Raw genomic sequence first — 20,142 nt, 5'->3', positions numbered from 1 at the left:
AAAATAGCAGTTTGATCATCCTTTTACCCTTCACAGTAAAAACTAAGTCTGTAGATTTTTATACAAGGGCAAAACCCTTGGGCAATCAGAAGTGAAACTGATGTTGTTAATGTCAGGTAAGTCCTAAAAATAGACTTTACAGAAGGCATTGCAGAGGCTTTTTACTTTCCAAATTTCACTGCAAATATGTCCTAACAACCCTCCTGAGAGCAAAAACTGTCTAATAGTGTTCTTTTTAGTCAATTCATCCAGTTACAGAAAATGAATATTATCTTGACATTCTGTGCATTGTTCTAGTTATTTTCAGTTGTTGCTATTGTAACCTGCTTCAAGACATCATGCTGAACACAGATTCAATTTCTAAAGCACCTGAAGGTAATGTCAGTACCAAGGAAGCATGCCAGAGTTGTCATCAACTAGTACAGAAAAAGATGATACAAACCTGAGCTGCAAGTCAAAAAATAAGTATCTTCTAAAATTACAGAAAGTAATGCAGCTGCAAGAACTTACCTGGGGCAAAACCTACTTCAGCAGTTATAGTGAACATACAGCACAGAAATGAGCATCCAGACTGTGTTCCAAAACGAGACTTTTTATATGTTACATGTATTCCCTCCTGGAAAATATTTAATTTTAATTTTATTTTCCATTTCATGAACAAGGCAGTTCTAGGGAAAACATTTGGGTCCTCTGATGTATTGTTTTGCTTTAAAAATGGTTCATTACTTAAAAAGGGGATTTCCCCCCCCCCCCCCCCCCTCTCCCCCAGCCCCCAGGGCTGAACTGCCATTAGTTCTCTCTGGAATATTTGCTATATGACATGAGAAAAAAAAAACTTTCTTGATGCAGCTGTAATTTTATTCTGAATTACTAAACCTCACAATGACTGAAGAATCTCCATTTAACTGAATGCAGTAGTACCTTTTTACTTTGTTAGTCTTGTCCATACATTTAGTATCAGTGATAAAAATGTCAAGGTATCACAATCTTAAAGTCTCATGCAGGATGGAAGGGACCTTAGACATCATCGAGTCCAACCCCCGGGATTCAAGCCCCTGTGTAGCAGAGTGGCACTTCTACAATTTGCGCCACAGGGGGGATTCGAACCCGTGCCTCCAGTGTTGCAACACAGCATTCCTACCACTGTGCTACCGGGGCACACAAGGTAGAAACTAAACATATAATTTTTTCATATAGGAAAGGTTTGTATGATGAGTGTTTGACAAGATAGTTGTAAAAGTATCTTTTACTCTAATTTCCAGCATTTCTTCTTTTAAGATATCTGAGAAGACTTCTTGAATAGTATACAGAATTTCTGACTGTGGAGAACTTACATTTTCACAAGCTAAAACATAACTTGGGCCAGAATTTTAATAAAGGTTATTTTATGGTGTTGATTGCCAGCTAATTATATTTTTCAAATCATTAAACATCTCAGGTCTCTAGAAAGAAGTAATTGTATCAGTCTTGGCCATTTTAATTGTTTTTTTCTTAATATAAGTCCAATAATCTAATAATTACTGCCTGATTCACGGGAAAGTACTCTCTCTTCTTCCAGGAAAAAAATTAAAGCTGGGCTCAAAGTTTCTATTAAGGAATGATTATTCATAAGTAAGAAAAAATAAAGGGAAAAGAACTGTGTATAAGCAAGCAGTAAAAGTAGTTGCTTCAGAGATAATCATTGCATGTTTTTCTCTAGAGTGCTTTTTTTACAGACATTATCATTTTCAGATTAGGCTTGTCTTACTTTGGGCATCATCCTCCAAATTACTTCAAAGTGTTTTATTCATCAGGTCAAAAGTGAGTTTTTTCATAGCTGACTGATCAGACTTTGCTACTTTGTTTATCTTTGAGCTTCTGACATCAGTTTGCAACATTGATATGAAGTGAGGAAGAGAAATGTAAGATGTATTGAGGTAGGGCAGCAATGTGATCAATGTAATCATTAGGAAAGTTCTATCTTTCCAGACAACGTGATGCAATGGACAGTCAAGTAGCTCACAGACTCCATAGTACATCCTGATCTACATCAGAAATTAAAAGAAATATGAATTTATTTTTTTTCTTACATGCTGTCCCCCGTGGTCTGACACTTTCTCATTTTGGAGTCACTTGTAGATCTCCTTGAAAGAGCTGTAACAAGTCTATACTGCTGTTGAAATACCTGGGAGACTGAAACACAATTTGCCTCCTGTTTTGGGTCTGTTTTTCTTTGATTGAAGATTCAATATCAAAAGTGGATAAACTTCAAAAGTGGCATTTTGCAGAATAAAAGTTGACCTAAGAAGAAACATATGTCTAAGTGTTAGCATAATTCATACTTTTATCGAAAATCATACGTATGAATCGCTGAAGTTTTTCTTAGTGTCAGTCTGGAGTATTTAAGCATAATATTCTCTTTTTCCTAAATGTATTTACAGCATCCATGATGTTTCAAGCCCAATCAGATTAAAAAGATTCAGTATTTCATAGTTTCATAGTTTCATAGTTTCATAGTTTCATAGTTTTGTGCGGGTTGGAAGGGACCTTAGAGATCATCGAGTCCAACCCCCCGGGATTCGAGCCTCTGTGTAGCAGAGCGGCACTTCTACCACTTGCACCACAGGGATTTATTCTAGTAGTGACAGGTATTACTTATATATAAAATACTTCTGGGGAAAAAAAATAAAAATAAAAAATAAAAAAAAATAAAAATAAAAAATAAAAAAAAATAAATAAAAATAAATTTTAAAAAATGCACATCTCTTAAATCAAAATCTTTTACTCAAAGTATGAACTCTGAGAAGAGAATGACACGGACTTCACACAGAACTCTCCTCCACAGGTTGCCCATGGGCTGCAGGGGGACAGCCTGCTCCTCCATGGGCCTCTCCTGGGCTGCAGGGAGCTTCTGCTCCATGCCTGGAGCACCTCCTGCCCTCATTCTGCACTGATCTTGGTGCCTGCAGGGCTGCTTCTCTTGCGTTTCTTATTCCTCTCATCTGCTGTTGTGCAGCTGTTTTTTCCTCCCTTAAATCTGTTCTCCCAGAGCACACCGTGTTGCTCACAGCCCAGCTCTGGCAGCAGCAGGTCCCTGTGGGAGCAGCTAGAGCTGGTTCTGACATGACATGGGGCACTGCTAGATCTGCTCACAGAGGTCACTCCTGCAGCATACCCTCACTGACCTGAAAAGAAACATCTGGATCTGTTTAAAACAGATCTATTACAGGGAATGAGTAGAGCAGTACGGTGAAGAAAGTGTTAAACAGAGACAGCTTGGAGAAAATCATTGAATAGGGCAGACCTTGGAGAAAAGTACAGTAGAATGACTTAAAACAGGCTCCTGCCAGTTTCTAGTAACAAAATGAAGATCCTTGAAGCTCTTCACTCTCCTTCGACAGATTGTTGTGAAAATGTGTGAGTCTCCCACCTTCCCCCAGTCCACAGAGAGAGAAAAATCACCTATTCCATCTCTCAGTTCCAAGAGCAGATCTAGTGATAAGTCAAATATATTTCCCACAGAGACCATGCTTGTCAATAATAGGGCACAGAGTCTAAATCGAGTGGTTAATATACAGTTTTTTAAATTTGTAAAATGGCATACAGAAGTCTGTACATCCAATTTTAGTATCTCCTTTTCAAATCACACTCAATCAGGAAATACTATTGTTCTCTTCATTTTAATTCAATTCTATTGTGTGCAGAATTTGTACCTTCTCATTTAGAAATTGCCCTTCATTACTTCCTCCCCAGACATATTCTGTATTCATCATATGACTGAACCACAGGCAAAACCCCTGAGAAAGCTGAAATTTTTGCCTTTAGTAGTTAATTATCCACACTGCTAAATGTAAAGTGCAGGTTGTCACCTCGTGGCTTGCAGCCTGAAACTCTCTGAGAAACACAGGGGAAATCTGAGTCTCACAGGTAGAATCACAGCAAAACTCAGGCTGGGTAGCTAGCCTTTAAGATTTACAGGAGGTAAAAGAACAGCTTCATACACTGTTCTACAGATATAAATGATATCTTGAGTTTTTACACACCATTTCATCACCAAATCATTTCCAATAACTTATAATAATAAACATATAATGTATATGTACAGTATACCTCCCAGTGACTTCAGTAGCACAAGACAAGTCATTTAAACTTACATCTTTACCCAAGCACTGGAGCAGGAGTGTTCCTGCAGCAGATATGGCACCCAGGTACAAATTACTGAGATACAAGTGTGAAGCATACCAAAGCCCTGATGTGCAAAAGCCCTGAGGCAGGAAAGGGACAAATAAATGATATAGAATTGTTCTCTATATGAATTTGTCATAGCGGTGTACGGGAAATGATATAGTAGAATGTTGTTTTTATTTCTATCTGATTAACAAGTGATCTGTGCACCATCCCATTCAACTCTAGCTCTGGAAAAAAATTAGTATTATCTGGTATATACCTGTAGACCTGTATAAATATACACATTGCCAAGTCCAGATTTTCTAGAGCTGATTGTGTGATTGCATGTTTTGTAAGTTAGCTGGAATTTTACTTGAATATATAAAATCATGGTTTAAAACATCCCAAATGGCCCACCTGAGATTCAGCACTTGCTTGTGCTTGTGAGCTCTTTTTGCACCTACCGATGTATAAAATATCATATTTTGTTATGATATTTTATAATAATGCCAGGATAATAATGCCTCCCCAGTTAGAGAAGACATCTAACAAAATGGATTCATTGTTTTACATAACAACAAATTTCTGTAGTGACACTGCAGGAAAATAAATAAATAAAGAAAATAAAATTCAGAACACCAAACAAATCTTTTTAATTGCAACATTAAACAACATTAAATAATATACAGCAACTAATGTCTAAAGTCATCCACCAACACAGCAGAATAAAGCAAGAGTTTAAACTGTTATTAATTTTTAAAGTGCTGAACTTCCTCTGTATTCGATGAAGTAAGGATTGAGGAAAAATAAAGTACATCATATTCTTCTGAATTATATATGTATCAGAGCATATATTTGCAATGACAAATATGATTCCGTCATTTCCTATCTGCTAAAATTTTGAATTTGTGGCCTTTAGAAGTCTGCTTCATAGTTTTCCTCATCATGTATGTATGCATGTAGCAGAATTACTCCTTAGATTAGCATGAAGTAGTGTTGAATGAGGCTTTTGTTTTTCAGTTCTTTTAAAATGTAGTACTACAACATCAGAACTTTCTACTAAATATTTTCTTACAAGTTTTCAGTATAGAACTTCTTCCATCCAAAAAGAATACCCATATACTTCAAATATTGTTTTGGGGTTTTTTTGTTTTTTTGTTGTTTTTTTTTTCTTCAGAATTTATATATGCAACATCTTCTAATTTGTATATAGAAAAGATCTGCATTTTCTTCGTTGTGTCAGAAAAAGATCACAGTTTTATGTGGTCCATATGGTTTCAGATTACATTTTAAGTGCTGTAAGAAGAGGACTTTTGAAATTTTTTCTTTTTTTTTATCTTAGAAACTGTGAAGGTGTTCAAACAATAACTCAGAATTCCTTTTTGTGTCAACAGGATTCATCCACACTTCAACCAATCTGTTCTGCCTTCTGCTGATCCCTGCATTTTGCTCCAACACTCTAAATGAAAGCCTTTCCCACAGTGACCAAAACGACCACTTTGTATACCACATGAGTGATGCTTTTAATTTCTCTCTCTGCTACTTCAGACGCATATTAGAAAACAAATGGTTATAACTGTACACTTCTGGAAACATAAATAAGTATGCCACTTCCACTGAGCACATTCACAGTGAGTACTCCTTAGTAACACGTGTAGATCTTTCTGACCTTGGAAGCAGCTATTATACTGTGTAAGCTAATACTTGGGAAGTGATATTAAAACAAATCCAACTCAAGGGAAGCAAAAAGTCAATCTATTTAAAAGACACTCTTTCCCCCCTTTTTGCTTATGCTATCAAAAATATAGGTTCAATGAAGAAAGGTAGCATTTGTGGCTTTTGTTATCCTGCCTCCATGACTCCAGAATGGCATGCTATTTTGTTATTGGCCATATACTGTTGCAAATATAAAATGTTATCCTTTTTATTATCCTTATGAAGGTTTTAAAGTTTTGTAGTAACCTATAGAATGGAAAATAAAAGAATTCAGTACACATTTCCCAAACAGATTCCAGCATAAACATCTCTTTGGAAACAGCCCAAGAGGTCCAAAGTAGTCAGAGAATATACAGAAATCATGAACACTACTCTAAGCATCAACATACACTTTTTGGTTATTCTTGTAGGTCAGTTATGAAAGAAAGCATCTTTCTTACTTTGATGTAATTTCTTTAACTGTCTTGATGAGCCTAGTCTACAAAGAGAACCTATTTGACCAAACTCTATGTCAAGTCATATCCTCAGACATTTACATATTGCTGCATTGATGCGGACAAATTTTGTACCACAGTACTGAGAACTGCTCAGTTTGATATCAAACTTTCAGACTTGAGAGGTAAGTAAAAAAAAACAACTAAGGCATAGATTTCCGAAGCTATTTAGGATCTGAAATCCTAAGATATTTAGGTTTACTGAGACTAATTGAGTTTTTGTTTGCTGAGGTCTGTGAGAATCAACAAATTACATAAGTGTCAGTTACACCCTATGTTAAGGTGCGTCCAGGTACAAACATGGTTGATTGAAACTGACAGTGTGTGATACTGGGAAACTGTACTGAGTTTTTCATCCTTTTCTAGGCTTGTACTAGAGATGGAAAGACTAGTGTTACCACAGTAGAAACGGGGGAAACTTACTGAGATGTTTTTTATCACCAGAAGGCAGAAAACTGCAAACTATAGCAGCTCTGATTTTAAAATGCATATCATTTTACGCTAGGATATTTGCTATACCCAGGCTGAATACCACCTTTAAATGAATGTTTTAAGCACATGAAATGCCACTGTAATGTGTAAATGTGCAGTGAAAAATCTTCAAAGAATTTCACAGATCCTATTAGAAACAATGCTTACATATGAGTCATTACATTTATCTGTTTTATACTCTTTAGTCTATTCTGCTTTCTAATTGCACATTCTTTTATTGGTCTAACTAATTTGTACTAGACTAATCAGATCAAAACACTGTATAAGAATCTTTTTTTTGTTGTTGTTTGTTTTGCTTTGTTTTGTTGTTTTGTTTTTGATTGTTGTTTATTGTGGGCTGTTTTTTTTGTTTGTTTGTTTTTTGGCACCTTGTGATCTTTTCTTTCTTTGGTTTTTAACATATATGTTAATATATTAACATATATTTGGTTTAACATACCTAACCATAAACTGAGAACAACAGTAGAAGTGGTTCACCAGTACCTTCCAGGAAAAGATAAATTGTCTGTTTCTTCATCAGTGTAATCTTCATCAGTTTAAGCCATGTTCCCTTGAACACTTGCTTGAATACTTGATTAAATATCTTGTTACAATTTCTAATTATGATGGCAAACAGAATAAATTTTCTCACAGCTGAGGATTTTAAAAATGAAATATGCAATTATTAGTCAGAGTTTCAGGAGTAATATAGGAAAAAATGTGGAAATCTAATTACAAATGTTACTTATGAGATGCAAAACCACATTTATTTGCCATTTTATTGAAGGCATATCTAGACAAAATGATTCAATCAGTTTTAATAACATTATTCAGCGTGATTAAGAAAAAAGTAGATATTTTGATTTCTATGAGTAGTCTAACATGACATTCCAATTTTAATATTTATACTACAGCATATCATTAGCACATGCCTTCAGTGCTTAATGGAAACCTGAGTGACAGACCTGAAAAAGCTAATGTGAAATTATCAAATAATAAAATGATGGGGGGTGGGGGAAATTACAATCCTCCAAAAGGATGCATTGTTCAACATTTTATATTTGATAACCCATACTCTCTTCCCTAAAAGGCTGTCATTCAGATCTCAAGTTATAAACAGAGTGATGAGTGCTGGAACAGACTGCCCAGAGAGGTTGTGGATGCTCCGTTCCTAGAGGCATTCAAGATCAGATTGGATGGGGTCCTGGATAGGATCTGTACCATTTCTGGAGGCTGGTGCCACCCCCTGTGGCAGGGGTGTTAAAACTTAGTGATTCTTGGGGTCCCTTAAAACCCATGCCATTCTGATTCTATGATTCCATGAACATGAAAGAAACTGAAGATAAATGATATTTTCTGTAAGCCCCATGCAAAAGTCCTAGTTCCCCTCTCCTACTACTTGCTGCACCTTCATGACAGCCTTAGGTATGTGAACAAATGATCATTTTGTAGATTTTTCCTCTTTTTCCTCCATCAGTCCTCCGTCATTGGCCTTTGTTTTCTCCATTCTTTGAATCTCCATGTTAGGAAGCATTGTGTCCTAGAGATGTAACACAGAACTCATTCCAAATTTTTTACCAAATGATGTGAGAAGCTTTCAGTTGTCATGATTTTGTGTCTTTAGTATTTCAGAGAATTTGTTTGTTTTGGTTTTTTTATTTAGTTTCGGGTTTTTTTTGTGTGTGTTTGTTTTTGGTTTTGTTTTTTTTAGACTGTCCACAGAAAGAAAAGTAACTCACACAAAAATAGACTCTCACGCTTGTGTATTGGTTCAGGCTGTGACCTTAGAACTCTACTACAGGATGTAATCCAGAATCAGTGTTTACTTATAGCCCGCAATGCTTAAGATGTTCTCATTTGTTCAACAAACCCTTAAGATAAGATATATTTTTTACGACAAAATACAACTGTGAATATCTGCCAAAACTGTATTCAGTAGATACAAGGAAAGAGAATCTGTTTTTTGTATCTTGAGACCGCATGTGTGATTTTGATATATATATGAAATAATGGTTCATCTAATGTATCTACCATCAAATCTGTATAACTCTTTGCACTTACGCACATCTTCACTCATATCAGTGGATTTCTCCACAACTACAAGTGTATTTCTAATTCTGAAACCTACCTAAATAGAAAAGGGGATAGACATGCATATTATTGTCACAGTGGCAAAGCATATTCTTCACAGTCGCTTTTGCAGTCCGTGGAAATTGATGCCTTTCAATGATAAAAGGAAAAGCTCCAAAGAACAAAATAAGAAGAAATATATAACAGCTAGAAGTGTTGTTTATTCCAAATGATATAATGAGGGTAGAAAGCCTCTCCGATGCTATTCAGGGATTTCATTTTATGGCATACAACGTGTATTTAAAAATCTCTTCCTTTACTCTTTCTTTCTTAACATAGAATAAAAAATTGAAAAATACCTACTTTTCCCTGTATGTGTCCTCTAGCTCCATTACCTCATTTTGAGAAATTTTATGTATTAGTATTCAGAGATATTGGTATTATATACTTCAGTGTTCTGTGGATAAAAATAACTACTCAACTAAAATAAAATAAAATAAAATTGTGAGGATTCAGTACTCTTTCTCTTCCTTTATTAATAATTCCTTAGGATGCACTCTTGTAAGGGACGCTTTCTGAAATACAGTTAATTTGTACTCTAACTCTTTAAAACCGATAACTACAGCTGCTAAGAACAAAAACATCATGTAGCTCTGTATCAACCAGAATAGGGCTCTCCTCACAAAGAATAAAGCTTTACTGTGATTCTGATCTGGGCTTTCTTCTCTGCTGTTATTGCTGCTAGCAAAATTTTATTAATTATTCCCCAGTAGACTTTCTAGAAGGCAAGAGCAACAATATATGAAATATAAAATTTACTTTAGTCATTAGAAATATTGTTTTACAGAATGTATTTATCATCAGAAAAGAAAAGAATCAAAGAAATAATATTGTAGAAGGATCTTTCTGCTTACACAGAAATTTATTGATTCTTGTTTTTTCTTTTACTTCAATTATTTAATAAGATACAGATTATTGGATTCCATTACGGTCCATGATTATCTAGCCTGTCCTCCAACAAAATACAGAGTTCAGAATCCTTTGAATTAGTTCCTACTTGATCTCAACTATATTTCCTAACAATATGGTATAGATTTATAAATATTCCCTTGAAATGGTGTATCCAGTAACTAAATGCTTACTATAGGCAATTATGTTCCTTCTTTGCTAGTGCTCTGTTAATAGATTTATATTTCCTGGAAATTACATATTGATTTAGTTAGGGTCACCCCCATAAACTTAAAAAGTATAAGACAAAATGTTTGGTCTATGTATTTCAGGGAAAGCTCTGTTTTTCATACCTTTATTATTCTCAAGGTTCTTCTCTGGACCCTCTCCAGTTTCTCACCATTCTTTCTGAACTGTAGATACTGAGCTCTGCCTTTCAGCAGCAATCATTCTACTCCCAAACATGAAACAAACTCATTTAACACTTCCTGAGTATGTGTCTTCCTCTGTATCTGAAAGTATTTTGCTTCAAGTTGAAGGAAGTTGTCTCTTCTAATCTGCTGACAAAATAAATAAATAAATAAATAAAATAAAAATAAAAATAAAAATCGTAATTTGTGACTAGCAAAGGGCCCATTTCTTTAGGAGATGTAACAATGTAGATTTTGTGACATGCCTTCTGGAACAGTAAACCAGTTGTATTGTGTTGCTTTTTCATTTTGAATGCTGACACAGTGTTGCCTTTATTCTTCTTCTTTTGTGCAAATTTTGCAATGTTCCAGATCTTTTGAAAGCTGATATCAGTGTTCAGTAGAGTTGTTTATGTGGGTATAAAATATCTAGTAGTTGTATCCTATGGTTTTCATTCTTTCTTTCTTTTTTTTTTTTTTTTTATTTCTCCCATCAACCTAAAAAGCAGAAGTTATTGATAACTAGCAGTCAGGTTTGGAAAATACTCTTAAAATTGCATCAATTCACTTCTAAAAGGGTAAAGCTAAATTCAGCAGTTGGGTGGATTAATACAGATCATTTAAACAGGTGAAACTGATATTAGCTCTTAGACCACCAAGATAAAGGACCAAGAATGTATATTATGGTTTAAACTAAAATGAGATCCTTCATTGGAGTCTTCTGATTATTATCGTTTGCACCAAACTGCTAAGAAATAATACAAGTATTGAGTAAAAGTGTACACAGCCTTTTTAAATGTACATCTTACATTTTTCTAGTAGCAATTAATTGTCATCATTTAAAGTATCAGTTAAATAAGGTAGTTATTTGTGGTACTAAGAGGATTAAATTCCCATCTTTCCCATGTCAGTCATTTTAAAACCCTTTTTATTATCAAGATGGCTTACTTCCTCACACACATTTAATTTTAAACATCTTAAAACTATATTTGCTTTTAAGCCTAGCTAGTCCACTGCAAAAAGATTCAGAACTTTGCTTTGGTATAAATTCTTATTTTGGAGCCTGGAAGTTCTTACCTTCATTCAAAGCAATCACATGTTTCTAGGGAGCTCTAAAACTTTAAGGTTGGCATCATGATCCCAGTTTCTTTTATACTGTCATAGATTTCTCCATCCTTCTCAAATTTTGTGTGAAAAGCTCAAAGATTATTTTGGCCAGGAAGAGAGTGAAAGGGCTAAATGAAGCATTCTGAGTGCTTTCTTGTGGTTAGTTTTCCATCACAGTCTCAAACTATCTGCCTAAAAGCTTTGGATATAAATAAGTTAGGACATAATACTAGGTAGAAATGCTGACCGAGGCAAAGAGGGGAGATCAGACTTCTTTTTTTTTTTATTCCATGGGAATGTCTTGGTCAGCAGTGAAATTCCTCATGAGGAACACAATTTCTTCCTTCACACAGAGTTCTGGCTGCAAGACGTGCAGTAGCTTTGTTTTTCTTGGTAAGAAACAGAGGTTCTTTACAAAATGCGTGGCTGCTTTATCCACTGGACTGTTGTGTAGAACGGTGAATGTGATCTCTTGAACTGCTATAAAAATGATTTCCTGGGACTGAATTGTGTTACTTACAGAAATTACAGCCCGACTATATCTCTTTTTGAGTTACAATAAACTTAAGAGACCCATACTGATGTCAGTACAAGTGCCCTGTACATAGCTGTAAAAATATCCTAAAACTCATTGACATATTTTTTTTTCTAAAAACAATTTTGTGTCTTCAGACAGAGTCTGTAACAAAAGAAATTATCAGTGAAAGAGAATTTTTAATCAATTATTCTAACCTTTGTAGCTTGCAATATTATCTCTCCCTGTTCCCTGTTCTGGACATCACAAAAACATAACCTTTACTGATAAGATTACATTGACACAGCTGGTAGCTAAATCTAAGTCTTTAACACTTGTTTTGTTGTTGTTGTTATTATTTTTTCACTAATATGGGTATTAAAAAAAAACATCTTGCACTTTCCAAATATTTTTTTAGGACTGCTGAAAAGTTTTTGAGCCTTCTATGCTTCTCTATATCTGATCCTAATGTTACCTCAGCAAAATCTTAAGGGTTATTATAGCTATTCTGTTTCCTGCACAATTTCAACATGATCACTTAGATCTATCTGTCATAGAAGACTTTGTTTCTCCCAGGGAAAAAATAAAAATAAAAATCTAGCTGTACATAAAAGTGACATCCATCTATCAAGTTATTTTTTGTAACATATGATATATATGCTAAGTCAAAGCTGCATTGAAACTAATGGTTGGTAACTGTCGCCATCCACATTCTTCCCTAGAGGCCTTATGTAAGATTTCTGCTAGTTTGTTTTGTTTTGGATTAAATAAATGAGATTTTTGATGTTTCACTCAAAGGTCTCTATGTTGTACTTTATTTAAATTTATCAGTTATTAAGGAAGAATCTATAAAAGTATATTTCCTTTGGCAGAAAGTTGCATTATTCTTATAACACCACAGAGATTATTTGAGTAGTTAAGAACTCTATATTTTATGCAGTATGGGGTGCAGCTGCCCACGTGCTGGGGTATGTAAACAGCCCTGCAGACATCAAGATCAGTGAAGAAGAAGGCAGAATGGAGGTGATCCTGCCACTGGAGCAGTTTCTTCTGCAGCCAGTGGATGACACAATATGGGAGAGGTTTGTCCTGAAGGACTGCAGCTCTTGGAGAAAAATTACTTTGAATCAAGGGAGAAATGTGGGGGGAGAGGAGTGGCAAAGAGAGAAAGAACTGACCATGACCATCAGTCCCCCACGTCATGGTGAGGGAGGAGGTGGAGTCAGGAGTGCAGAAGTGAAATTAAGCCTAGAAAAGAGATATGGGTAGATGTAGCTTAACGGTGTTAACTATTAACTGTGTTTCTCAGTATAACTATTTTACATTAGTGGATCTGAAAGCAATTAATCCTACTTATTTCCATGGAAACTCCAACAGATACAAAGAGGACAATAATACTATCTGATAGTGAAAGTTCTCTACTACAAAACACTATTTTTCAACAGTAACCACAATTATCTATGCATTTTTGCCAGCAATGAAAAATGTGCACTAAGAGAAGAGAACCACCGTCACTGTTACCACTGCTGTAGTGAACAAGAGCCTGCATGCCATGCTCATAAAAAAAATCACCACCTGTGGAGGTGACTTGCTGTTACACAGCTGCAATGATGGTGTCATTGTTAGGAAAATGTTACCAATGCTTCTTTCATTAGTCCAAACAGATGGAAACCAGAAGGTGTCAAATTTAGACCACATGGTGGGTGCAGTAGGACAGGTCATGCAAGACTGGCGATGTGCTTCGCAGTCTTCAGTCCACCATGGAGCCTTGCATTATCATGTTTCAAGAGAAAGGTTGTCTTCTCTGGACTTACTGTGGAGGTTTGAGCCTTCACCTTAGTTAGCATCATGATGTAGCATTCAGAGTTTACACTCTGTCTGGGTTCCAGGAAATCCAGAAGGATCAATTCTCCACTATCCCAAATGGTCATATGCTTCACTTTACCCAATTGGGTCTGCATCTTGAAATCTTTCTTTGATGGGAAACTCAAATATCACTGCTCTGTGGATTGCTGTTTTAATACCAGCTCATATCAGCAATGCATCTTGTTATCTGTTATGATCCAGGAAACATTGCTACTTTCATCCTCATACTGTTCAATAGATCCTGAAAAACTTGTGTGTTCTATTCTTTCTGTTTGTTTGTGAGTACTTATGGAACCCACCTGGTACAAATCTTTTTCTATTCTAATATCTCCATCATTGTTTCCAACTCACATAAGCCCATATCCTGATCTGTACATAGTTCTCTGGTTGTAATCTGCCAATTTGTGCAAATGAGCAGATTGAGATGTTCATTTTGTCATGGAACAGCTGAAAGATATACCTCAGCTGAGAGGAGAAAAAGAAAAAACCAAACAACAAAAAAAAAACCAAAAAAAAACCAAACCAAAAACCAACTATTAATCATTCCCTATCAACTAAAAGAGTCATTGGTGGAAAAACTGAAACACAATCATGAATTTTTTTTTCATCAAATCAGAATCTTAAACAGGAAAGTATTGTTAATGAACAGTCATAATTATGTCTGTAAGATTATTTTAAAGTTTAAGATATTTTTGTACACATATGTGAAAAGAATTCTATTTCTCAATTTTCTAAGACAAATGCTTATAATGCTGCCATTCTTAAATATTTACATGTTATTCAAATCCTTAATATCCTACTACACCAGAAAAAATGTATTAAAAGATTTTTGTGGTAAATTTTCAATATCTGTAATGAAGCAGGCACTGCTTTGGCAGCTTAGTTTTTAAGGAACTTTGTACATTTCCAGGTATTTGGAAAATAAATACATATCTTACTGAGAGCTTATGAGATAGTCAAATATAATTTAACATGCCTTGGATTCCCAAAGATAGCTTCATGACTTTAGTGATACGTCTGTATACTGGGGTAGAATTAATCTGTATTTTTTTTTTGCAACCAGTCAGCTGAGTGTTACTCGGAGAAATCTAAAAATACTTGCAGGCAGAATACGTTTGTAGTTCAGGCAAAACACTTTAGAGGTTGTTCTCTAATCTCATCCTTATGGCAAAGGAAGCATTTCTGTAGTAATTAATTTTAACACTTTGGACAATCAGTTCTGAAGTGACTGTTACTTCGGGCTGTTTTTGTCTTAGCCTCACTAGCTATCTTATACCTAGATGACATTAGCTCTTTCACTGTTCTGTAATTTAGCTCCAAGTTTGTTTGTTTTTTCTCACATTCTGTCTGGGCTATTTCCTTTTGTAGTTTATGTCTTTTAAAACTGTTTAGAATAAAATTTCTATTTGTGAGCACAGATACAGTTTATCACATTTCCACCACATCAATGTTGTAGTAAGTATTTTACTTTAGTTATGGAAACATTAAATGAAAAAAGGTAGTTGTCAGTTGAAATCATTTCTCTAAATCAAAATCTAATTCACAGCTTGTTTTTACGGCAACAGCATCTTTTATAATGTCAGATTTTAAATGAATGCACTTTTGGAGTATTCAGAGTCTATTGGTTGCCAAGTATAAAAAGAACACTTTTGAAACACATAATGCTTAATTCTCTAGTAATTGGTACAACAACCTGTTCATTACAGCTTCTATAGGAGATATCTGAGATATTTAGAGGAACTCAGAGTGCATGCGCATCATAATGCAAGGCAATGGTTAGTACATTCTTTGTAGGACAGAGTGCCAGAATCAGTGTGTCAAGATGAATACGAACTCTAAAATATGCATAGGTATAAGGATTAAACATTATCTAGCTATAACCTTAAAGGTCTGTATAAACTCATGAAATAGAATAAGTTTCTTAGAGCCAAGCTAAGATCAGCTACACTACAGGTACAATTTTCAAATTTGTTATTATTTTCTAATAAAACATATTCACTCCCCCTATTTATAAAAAGAAAATTAAACTATACAGGAAATACATTTATACAAAAATGTTTTAAATATTTAAAGAACAGTAATTTAAAAAAAAAAACCAAAAAAAAACCAAACAACTATGGGATATTAAATTTTTTCAGCTTTAAACTTTTTCCAGGTTTTTCCAAGATTTCACATTACCATTTCCTCAATCTCAATTTGTGAGAAGTTAGACATCTCTGTCATAAGAAATGTCTTCACAAACAGGTACAGCACAAGAAAAACAGTAGACCCCAACCAAATAAATGGTCAGTTATTAAACTTCTTTGTTTTTTGTCAAATGAATGGTTGAAAACTATAACTTTTCTTCCTCTGATCTAAATAACATTATTATCTTGAATAATCTGTGACATATCCTAAATCTGTGGAATAATGCAGTAGATTTTTGTGTGTGTATATATATTTTTATATATATTATTATCCTTAAATTATATATTTTATTACATATATTTTGTTATATATATAAAAATTAGAGGAGGAACATGAACTACCTACTATAATTGTAAATTGAGAAGCAACAAGAATTTGTGATGCAGTACATGAACAATAGCTTCTTCCAAGCTATCATTCAATATTTGTCGTATATGATTCATTCTTGTAATAGAAATCTTAATTTTCCCAATGGGACCTGACAGTTTTCTTGAACTAGATTTAAAGGTGATGTATCTGGGGTGAGTATAGATTGATGTTCCTCTGGCAATATTATGTATGACATTTTCTGTTGATCTGAGAAGGGAAGATAGAAAGAAGATCACAACTTTATGAAAAGCCCATAGATTTTTTGCAGAAAATGAAAGAAATTTCAGCCTGACCTTTGATGGGAAGAGAGACACCACTTCAAAGCATCTAGCCGAGTAAACAAACTGACACTTCTGCAATAATATATACACTTTGCAGCTTGAACAGTTACTTGATGTTTAAATTGATCATATGACAACAAAATGTCAGGATGCTGTTCATAAGCATACAGATTATTCTGTAAAAAAAAATTAAAGAATTATTTAAGAATGCAAAGAAACTCAGGAACGGTGGTTGCTTATTGTGCTTGCATATCAGAAAGCTGTTCAGCTCTTGCTCATATGAACAACTGACTTGTATAAAGCAATAGGATGTGAGCAGTTCAAAGATAAAAGCAAGTAGAATCATGTCATTGTTAAAGTGATAATTACAAGAAAAGAATTTTTTTTCTTCTATTTGATAATTCTAATAATAATGTACTTTATTTTCCACTGAAAATAGCAAGTACAGAATAGGATTTAGATGAAGAAATAATAAGTTCAGTATCATTTTTGCAGGTACATTTCTGTGCTTAATATTTTTTGCTATCAATCTACCATTTCCATTACTGCACATCTAACTAAACCTATGTCAAAACATAGATTCCATTTGAATGAGTTGTTACAAATTCCTTTCCTTACAAATGGTAGAAATTATTGCAAATCTATAATATGTATGTTAATATAGAAATTAATGACTAGAAACAGTATTTAAGTTGGAAAAAACAGTTCTATGCATTTACATTCCTACAACTGAACCAGTCCCAGTGTACATTTTCCTATATATAGAATGTACCTCAAAAAAGCAGTGCATGGCTTCCACATTACTGTACATCAAGAAACAAAGAATAACCTGAGAACAAGACAAGATTATATAATGTTCAGTTTGCCTGTACACAGCCAGTAAGATCAAAAAGAAGCTTACATCAATGAATACATTAGCTTCTAAGTCTTTCCCTATATAGTTTTATATAGAAATTCACATTGGCATACAGCCATATTTCTCTTTTGAAGTATGACATTTAGCATGAAAGCAACATTTTAAATCAAACATTGACAATTAGGAGAAATTAATTTTAGGTGAGCAATAAAAATCATTAAAGCTCAGAAAATAAGTAAGGTTAACAGAAAAGGATTACTTGGGGAGGGTGGGGGGTGGGAGGAGGGAGATGAAATAAGACAGGACTGTCTACAAACACATAAAGTGATATTAAAAAGTGAACTAGGACAAATTATTTTCCTAGTCAAGACCAAAAGGAAAGAAATAAGAAAAGTAAAGGGGACATTCAGATTAATATAATTAATAATATTTAATTAATTTTTAATTTTATTAATTAATATTTAATTAATATATTTAATAATAAATAAATTAATAATAAAACTGCAGGTCATGTATTATGTCAATTGAAAAGCCTTGCAAGGAAAAGTTGTCGTTTCACCATCACCACAAATTTTGTGTTTTTTGGATGCTGTGTTGCTCAGTTTTGTTTAGAAATATCTAAGGTAATCTCATAATGTTTTCAGAAAGTGACAGACAGCATCTGCAGACCATGCCAGCTCTGTGATTATTGAAACATAAACTACATTGCTTCTGAAATTCTCTTATGTCAATATAAGAATGTATACAATTCCTGTATGTAAATCTTTTATATTAATATCATTCTGCATTGTTATATTTGATAACACTGACCTACAGCTTGAAGGCACTCATTAATTTTCCAATAAATAACAAAAAACAATAAATACAATACTTTAAATACAATAAATTAAAAATATATAATCCTTTCTCTATGATAGGTGCAGTCTGTATTAGCTTCAGAAATACTTATATGTAACTGTGATTTGTCTATTTTTTGTAAATTCCAGAAACATATTAAAATGCAGAACCTTAACTAGCTGTTCAAACAAAGTTGAATGGTTTAGTTTAGCAGTCATGCATTTCTAAAATGTGCTTAGAATATCTTATCTCGCCCATTGGAGATATATGTAATTCAGATATAGCCTTTAATTTCCTGTGAGAAAGCAGTAGTAAAATATACTTATAAGTATATATATAAGTATATATAAGTAAAATATACTTAATAAGAAGAAAAGGTGAACTTCTATTTTGGCCTATCATAAAACAGTAAATCCAAGTCATAAAATACTTTTCTGAGTCGGTCAAATCTTTCAGATGTAACTAGTATAATTCCAACATTAAGGTAGCAATAATAGTTTCTGACAACACAGCATTTGCAAATCGTTGTGACAATTATGCATGTATTCAAGACTTTGCCTTTATTTTATCACTTAGCTAAAAATCATTTGTAAAGAAATTTGCTAGAAAGATCTTTAAAAATTTATATTGCTGTTTTATCTTGTCATTTTGTTGAATTCATCAGTATTCTGATTTGCTATTCTTCCTCTAAAAACAATCTGAGCAGCACTTGAGAGTCAAAAACAACACTGAAAAAACCTGAGAAATATTAAACTATATCAAACTTCCCAAGTTCTAAAAAAAATTTGTATGAACCTTGTTGTATTAGGCGAAATACGGGGATGTTATCGGGCTGTGACGTGACAGGCCCTTCCCCATATTCTGGAAGAATCTTGCTACGTGTAATACAGTAGGCGTAGACGAAGTGGACAAAGGTTATATAAGGTCGTGTGTGCTTCAATAAATCGCCATTTTACCACGCCACCACCTTGGTGTCACTTGGTAATTGGTCTAACTACTGCTTCAGTTGGAGGCGAGAGATCGTAAAGCCATTAACGATCATAAAGCCTTCAGAACCTCTTAAATGTTTACTGTTAACTATTCAACATTACTTTCAGGTTGGATATTAGGAAAAAAATGTTCTCAGAGTTATCAAGCACTGGGATGGGCTGCCTAGGGGGGTGATGGAGTTACTGTCCCAGAAAGTGCTCAAGAAACATTTAAATGTCATACTGAGGGATATGAATTAGTGGGCAATATTGCTGGTAGGGGCATGGTTGGACTGGATGAGGAGGTCTTTTCCAACCTTGGTTATTCCAAAATTCTATGGTTAAGAAGTAACAAACATTAAACCTTTTAATCTTCATTTTCTAATCACAAAAGCTTCCTAGAATTTGGTGAAGATTAAATTCGCAGAAAAAAATCATTCAAATTCTTGATAATTTTTATGCTGTTGAGCCAAATTCTGGATTCCTTGGGGTGGTTGGCATCATAGATATATAGCAAGTATAATGAGAGAGATATCGGATATGTCCATTTGACTTATGATGTGAAATTCAGCCATGCTATGGGAAAGGTTCATACACAAAGTCAATATTTCACTTGCAAACTGATTTTAATGTGTATTTTTTAATTTTATATGGACCCATCTGAATTACAAACATTGTCCCATGACTGGTACTTACTGGACTGGCATGTATGTATTCAGTATTTTCCAAGCCTGTGTTTCAGATATAATCTCAGCTTGTAACATTTCCTCTTGTCACACTATTGTATATTGAACTTGAGGATTGTAGATTAACCAGTGTGATAAACACTGATGTCTTTGTGTTTTGGTGATATATGCATGACAATTTTGTGGCTCAGTAAAACTAGGGACAAGTGAACAGCA

General features: G+C 34.1%; 1 long non-coding RNA gene across 1 annotated transcript; it reads right to left on the bottom strand.

Annotated features, from left to right (window-relative positions):
• Positions 1-290: 290 nt before the first annotated feature.
• On the bottom strand, positions 291-10,388 carry LOC116653202. The gene is made up of 3 exons (XR_004306697.1): positions 10,199-10,388; positions 2,070-2,280; positions 291-616 (listed from the first exon to the last, which is right to left on the bottom strand). It is a non-coding gene; the product is annotated as an uncharacterized LOC116653202 (long non-coding RNA).
• Positions 10,389-20,142: the final 9,754 nt, after the last annotated feature.

The sequence above is a fragment of the Coturnix japonica genome, chromosome 3, assembly GCF_001577835.2.
Source record: "Coturnix japonica isolate 7356 chromosome 3, Coturnix japonica 2.1, whole genome shotgun sequence".
In the NCBI taxonomy this organism is placed as follows: Eukaryota; Metazoa; Chordata; class Aves; order Galliformes; family Phasianidae; genus Coturnix; species Coturnix japonica.
The sequence above is the reverse complement of the archived record's forward strand: the minus strand, read 5'-3'. Positions and strand labels throughout refer to the sequence as shown.